We start from the raw sequence: 7,700 nt of genomic DNA on the forward strand, positions 1-7,700 counted from the left end.
TGGCTGTCTCCAAATGGCAGCCCTGGCTCTGAAATCTGCATGTCCTTACAAGTTCAACGCTTCCATCTACCTAAACTGGTCTTTCAGTGGTCCAATTCTAAATTCTCAGGAGGGAGTGTCTCTTTGATGCACTCTCAGCACTATCTAAAAAGGGGCTGTTGGAAATTTTTATAAAACGGAAAGATGAGGAAAGGGAGGAAACGTGACGGAGGAAATGACTGCATCACAGTGTGTGTGTGTGTTTTTAAAATTCCATTAACTCTCCACTAATGAGGGAGGTCTGATGCAAAAGACCGCTTTAAAGTGTTCAAAAGCAAAGATGTCACCTTGAAGATTAAGGTGTGGCTGACCCAAGCCAGGGTATTTTCAATCACCTCCTATGCATGTGAAAGCTGTGCAATGAATAAGGATGACTGAAGAAGAATTGATGCATTCGAATTATGGTGCTGGCGAAGAACATTGTATATACGATGGACTGCCAGAAGAACAAACAAATCTGTCTCGGAAGAAGTACAGCCAGAACGTTCCTTAGAAGGAGGATGGCAAGACTTCACCTCACACACTTTGGACATGTTATCAGGACCAGTCCCTGGAGAAGGACATCATGCTTGATAAATAGAGGGTCAGTAAAAAAGAGGAAGACCCTCAACAAAATGGACTGACACAGTGGCTGCGACAACATGCTCAAACATAACAACAATTGTGAGGATGGCACAGGACTGGGCAGTGTTTTGATTTGCTGTACAGAGGGTCGCTATGAATCAGAACTGACTTGATGGCACCTAACAACAACAGTGAGCCTGCCATCCCTGGGTGGTGCAGACCATTAAGCGTGTGGCTACGTGAGGCTACATACTAACTGAAAGGTTGGCAGTTTGAACACACTTAGTGGTGCCTCAGAAGAAAGGCCTGGAGATCTGCTTCCAAAAGGTCACAGCCATGAAAACCCTATGGGGCAGTTCTACCCTAAAACGCATGGGGTCACCACAACTCAGAATGAACTTGATGGCAATTGGTTTAGTAAGCCTGCCAACAGACCCAGTCTAACCTCCTCAGTACCTATGACCTCCATTTCACCTCCATTTTCATCACCTACCTGAGGATGCACACCCATCACACTGCTTGTAGTTCTCCCACATATACAGCCTGCTGTTTCATGAATCCGTGGCTTAGGCTTGATGCACAACTTCCTCTGCCTTTTCCACTTGGTGAATACTCCATCCCCAGTTCCCTCTCTTAAACCCTGCTGGGTTTCACCTTCCCTGAGATTCTTTGTCCCTCCCACCTCCCCCTCCAAAGTTACCCATACCTTCCTTTTTGGTATACTACGTCGTTAATTTTCACACGTTACTGCATATATCACTGCATTGTGTTCACAGATTCTTGTGGGGACAAATGTCATCCAATTCATCTTTTTACCTCCAGGATCCAAAAACAAAGTAGGCGCTCAACGATAATGTTCTAGCACATTGAACAAGCATGACTTCTGGGATAACCCTCAAGCAACTTAATTTTTATTTTCAACTGTCGCTTTGAAAACACTCTGTAGTTGTTGGTTCTTCTCCCATCCCTGGATGAAAACTTGGGCAGTCTCATTACTTTTTCTGGTCACTCTTAGTTAAGAAAAGGTCCTCTAGTTGGTAAGGAAAGTATCCAGTCTTATATAATGGTCAAATTTTGGAACTCTCCGTTCAGTATTCCAGCAGGCTGCAACTGCAGTAACGGCAGACATATTTTTGTTAAGATCTACTATATCATCACGCTTCCTAGCACCCGGCCCAAATCACCTCTCATAGGTTAAAAAATACATTGCATGCAAAAGAGAAGCCCACTTGGGTCTAGGGAAGACTATCTCATTACTGAACTCATATCAATTACATAGAATTTTATTTCTAACACCCAAAAAAGAGGCAGGAAGAAAGATGACCCGGCATCCTTATATGTAGGACCAGAACCCCACATTAGTACAATACGAAACTTTTTGAACAAGGTCCAACAAGCATTTGTCATCCCACAAAGCAGAAAAGACCTAACTGTAGTTTTTTCCCAGCTGGGCCCAAGCTCCTTCCTGCTTTGTTTTCTGTGCAAAAGTTCTAGTGGCCTCGAATGGCTAGAAAGTTCTCAAGAACTTGTCTTTGACCCCAGCCCTGGCTCACCCCAACTCATAAGAACCATCTTAGACAAAGACCAATCCCTCCAATGTGCCTTCCCGTCCCAGAAAGACTCTGGGATCTGGTCTCTCACTCATGCATGCCTTCTTCTCAAGAAAAAGGACCCAATTAAAGACAGCTTATCCCATGTGACAAAAGATATTCTTGGCCGTTGTCATGGATTGAATTATGTCCCCCTAAAAAATATGTGTATCAATTTGGCTGGGCCATGATTCCCGGTATTGTGTGATTTTCCCATGTTATAAACCCTGTTTCTATGATGTTAATGAGGGAGGATGGGTGGCAGTTGTGTTAGTGAGGTAGGACTCAATCTACAAGATTGGATGTGTCTTGAAGCAATCTCTTGAGATATAAAAGACAGAAGCAAGCAGAGAGACAGGGGGACCTCATGCCACCAAGAAAGCAGTGCCGGGAGTAGAGCACATCCTTTGGACCCGAGGTCCCTGTCATGGTTTGAATTATGTCCCCCAGAAAATGTGTGTATCAGTTTGGCTAGGCCATGATTCCTGGTACTGTGTGATTTTCCTGTATGTTGTAAACCTGCCTCTATGATGTTAATGAGGGAGGATCGGTGACAGTTGTCTTATTGTAAGGCAGGACCTGATCTACAAGACTGGATTGTGTCCTGAGGCAATCTCTTGAGATATAAAAGACAGAAGTGAGCAGTGAGACAGGGGGACCTCATACCATCAAGAAAGCAATGCCGGCAGCAGAGCGCGTCCTTTGGACCGGGGTCCCTGTGCAGAGAAGCTCCTACTCCGGGGGAACACTGAAAAGGCCGACGGAGAGAAAAAGTCTTCCCCTGGAGGTGATGCCCTGAATTTGGACTTTTAGCCTACTTTGACTATGAGGAAATAAACTTCTCTTCGTTAAAACCATCCACTTGTGGTATTTCTGTTATTGTAGCACTAGATGACTAAGACAGTCCCTGTGCAGAGAAGCTCCTAGTCCGGAGGAAGATTGATGAGAAGGCCGAGAGAGAGAGAAAGTCTTCCTCTGGAACTAACGCCCTGAATTTGGACTTTTAGCCTACTTTACTGTGAAGAAAGAAATTTCTCTTTGTTAAAGCCATCCACTTGTGGTATTTCTGTTATAGCAGCACTAGATGACTAAGAAAGCCTTATTGCTACATTTGGGTCTTGACATCCAGTGACTAAAGTAGTGGTTTCAACTTCTGAATTACTTATCCTACTAAAAAGTACACTGTCTCTTGGAAACTCAAATTCCTAACCCAGACCTGCCATCTCTTCTATTCCAAGTGATTTTCTATTTACTTACAGGCTACAAATGAAGGCTTGAACCTCACCTTTTTATCTGTCCGTATCAACAAAGCAACTTGTATGGTCAGAGCTGCTCATCAACTTAGATAAGGCATGCGAGGAGGCTTCATTATCAATGGATGCTGCACAAGCTTTCCTACCTGCACCCTTCCGCTGGAGAAGAACAACCAAATGCAAACACTCCAGTCATGCCTTGATGCCCCTCCCAACCAATGAAGCAGGTATAAAAGATTGCCTCACACCACCTAATCACTGTCATCAGCTCTGCTAATGGCCCAAGATTTACCATGTGATAAAGCAATAAATATACCATCATCTGCGTTGACTGTGCTAAATCAAAGGACCAACTTGGGAGAGTCAAAGTCCTCCATCTTTACCATAAATCCTGTATATTCTTGGGACCTATATTAATCCCTCATCACTGACCTTTATCGTATCAGGAGACTTACCCCATTCCTATCATAGCAGCCTCTCTCCTGAATATGGCTCGCAATACTCTACTCAGCTGCATTTCTCAAGCTCTACCCTTTATTCCTCCAGAAAGTTTTGAAGTATACAGCCATCTAGATCGAGTGGTCTAAAACTACAGTTCTAATTTCTTTTCTCCTTCTTCTGGAGGGAACTGTTAAAGCTTCAGCTCTCAACCTTAGTTGCAAAATGGAGAGCTTTAAAAAATATTGATGTCTAGGCTCTGTTCTCAGAGATTCTGATTCTGATTTAACTGGTCTAGGGTGAAGCCCGGGCATTAGGATTCTTTAAAGTTCCCCAGGTGATTCTAATGTACAAGCAAGGTTGCGAACCTGTCTTAAGGCTCTCTAAATATAGATGAACTTATGCTCCATAGAGCACCCACAATTTGGTGGATAAGTGGCATGCATAAATGTGCTGGCAGACTCAGGGAAGAAAATTTTGGTGATTTGTTGATCATACAATATTTGCCAAGATCTATGCTAGTAATTCATGTAGTCTTTTCAACAGTAGTTCGTTTAGTCTTTACAATAATCCTATCAGGTAGGCATTGGTGTCCTTATTTTACAAACAGGGAAAATGAGGCTCAGAGAGATCACACAGAGTGATTGGCAGACTCTAGCGTCAAATGCCAAGTCAGATTCCCAAGTCCACACACTTTCTGTGATACCATACTGAGATGTAATACCTCTTACAGCTGGATGAGCCCACTGCCTTCAATCCTTAACATCCTATTTTATGGCATCCGTGGATTTTCCCCACAGCAATTTCCCATGAATGCCACACACAGAGCCCAGCTCCCAGGATATACTTTAGGCTGCCCAAACCAAGTTAAGTACTCCAGGGAGAACTTCTTGGTAAGGTGCTACCAAGTCTAGCTCTTTGTTGAAATAATTCCATTCTACATATTAATACCTGGATCCTTCTCTATCACTGCTAGCTTCAATCCTGTGGCCTTCCATATTGAGCTTTTCGTACAGATGAAGCTGTACTGATTTCTTATCAGCCCTTCCATTAAAACTTCCCTCCAGAAGAAGGAGAATTGCCGTCAGTATAAAAAGGGAATCTACTGCCTGGTGAACTGGGAGGGTAGAGGCTGGAATTATATACCTTAGTACGTGCCAGTGGCACATCTGAACAATTTAGTGGCTAAATTTCACCAATTTCACTCCATGGAATCCACATTTCATTCTGGCTGATGGGTAGGATTAGTGGGAGGCAGTAGGGGCCAGAGGATTCCACTGGAAGGAGAAGGACACTTCAGGTGTTGGGCGGTACCTTTCAGATATTGCAGGGCATAAGTCAACGCTTGTACAGACGTTCCATGTGTCCTGAGAGAAAAAGGAGGTCAGATTAGTCAGATCCTTCAAGACAGTTCCCAAATTCCCGACTCCTATTACCTTGGCTGCTCTACCCAATCCCAACCTCAGCTCTTGCTCACTACTATGTGTTTCACTCACTCACCCAGGGACTTCCCAATTTTCACTTTATACAGCTTGGACGAAATGTGTGGCATTTCTTCCTTTTGGTTTACAAACATGCATGTTGTTGTCCGGTGCCCTTGCGTCGGTTCCAACTCATAGCAATCCTATGTACAACAGAACAAAACACTGCCCGGTCTCGCGCCATCTTCACAATTGCTGTTTCAGCCTATTGTTGCAGCCACTGTGTCAATCCACCTCGTTGAGGGTTTTCGTCTTTCTTGCTGACTTCATTCTTTATCAAACATGATGTCCTTCTCCAGGGACTGGTCCCTCCTGATAACATGTTCAAAGTACGGAAGACAAAGTCCTGCCATCCTCGCTTTTAAGGAGCATTCTGGCTGTACTTTTTCCAAGACAGATTTGTTTGTTCATCGCATATTCAATATTCTTCACCAACACCATACATCAAACACATCAATTTTTCTTCAGCATAGCTTCACACTATTTCAAGGAAAACTTCCCTCTATGCCAACAGTTCTCTTCGTTCTTCTAGTCTCAGCTCTGGGGTTGTGCTGTACAGACATTACCCTCATCTACCTCTCGAATTTTCCCATCTACTTCCCACTGCATTACCTTAGTTCACATTCACATCCTCTCTCGGTCTCCAGCAAAAAAATTCCCTTGGCCCCTCAGAATTCCTTTATGTCGCTCCCAGAGTTACCTTTCCAAACGCATAAAATTCGTCACCCTTATTTTAAAACCTTGATCGACTCTTCCACTCCTTTTACTACTTAATTCGTTTAAACCTCCTCTTTTCACAGAATTCCCGGCCAATATAAAGTAATACAAAGGGGAGACCCTACAAGCATATGCAGTCTGGACTGCAAAATCTCGAAAAGTGTGGCGGCATGTACTTGAATCTACCGGATCAACGTGACGCATCTTCCTTGAGGGCCAAATTTGGTTGACTATTAACGGGCAACCCGGCAAACTTTTGAAATTTTTGCGCGCTAAAAAGATTAGCTCAACGCATGCGCACACGTACGCGGGAGTTGCGGTGGCGTGGGGGAATCCCGCTCTTCGCGCAGACAGATCTCGCGTTGTTTGGGGCAGCTCAGCGGGTAGAAATGTTTTATGTGGCATTGTGATGCGTTTTTTTTTTTTTTTTAAATTAAATTGCGGTCCCAAGGGAATAGTGCTGTAGTCAAATAAAAAAGGTCGGGACTTAGCGGTGAGAACAAATTAGGATAATACAACTAGCCGGCACGCTAGCGGCAGTTCTCTGGGGCCGAGGAATTCTACGAAGGACTTCTCTACGAGGCCCCGGAGGCTGCACAGCTAGCTCTTCAGAAACAAATATTAAAAAAATACGTAAAAGCAGGAAAAAAAACCCAAACAGTTTATCACCTTAGGTCCCACAGATTTGTTTCACCTCCTTCAACTATACGAAAAATCCCATTGGCTACCCACAAACCAGTTTCACCCTGCCATTGCGCCTGCGCAGGGGTTTGTTTACCAACTTCGGCGACGCGCTTGCTCTGCCTTCCCGCCGCCGAGAGCGCCTTCCTTCCCTACCTTGAAGTGTAATTCATAGTGAAACTCGTGTTTTCAGATAGGAACACCGATTAGGGGTTAAACGCAGGAACGTTCAAGTGTAATCTTGAAACCAGTGAAAATAAGAATGGTAATGAAAATTCTGAACACTCAGAAATGGTTGCCATGTCAGACCTCTCATGGAAGATCTTTCCAGTCAATGTTGGAAGGTGATAGCAGCACCGTAGCACAACTAAGAGGTAGTAAGCAGCAACAGTAAACCAAAAGTATAGATAGTACTTGGATACCTATGTATGGAGTCTGTTGTAAAGTTGCAAATAAGTCTAAACAAGGCCGTCTTGTTCACGCAAACCTCGAGCAATAACTGCATGACTAAGACTGACTGTTGAAGCAAAGTTAAAAAGGAAGTTATGCAAATTTTGAAACTAAAAAGAGAGGTGACTCTAGAAGCAATAGCCAGAAAAAGCACAAGCCAACAAGCAAAATTTTAAAATGATTTGAAGGTTCCTTTGACTTTACAGGAGCCCTGGTGGTACAGTGGGTAAGAGCTACGGCTGCTGACCAAAAGGTCAGCAGTTCTAATCCACGAGGGGCTCCTTGGAAACCCTATAAGGCAGTTCTGCTCTGTACTGTAAAGTCTCTATGAGTTAGAATTGACCTGATGGCACCGGGTTTGGTTTTGGTTTGGCTTTACAAGGCAACAACGCTTACAGAAAATAAGATCTGGTGAAACTTTGTGCTGTAGATGAGACTGGATCAGTTTAAAAACAAAAAGAAGCAGGCAGGCTGGTTAAAAAAAAAGT

This window comes from Trichechus manatus, unplaced genomic scaffold, assembly GCF_000243295.1.
Source record: "Trichechus manatus latirostris isolate Lorelei unplaced genomic scaffold, TriManLat1.0 scaffold00184, whole genome shotgun sequence".
NCBI classification, from domain to species: Eukaryota; Metazoa; Chordata; class Mammalia; order Sirenia; family Trichechidae; genus Trichechus; species Trichechus manatus.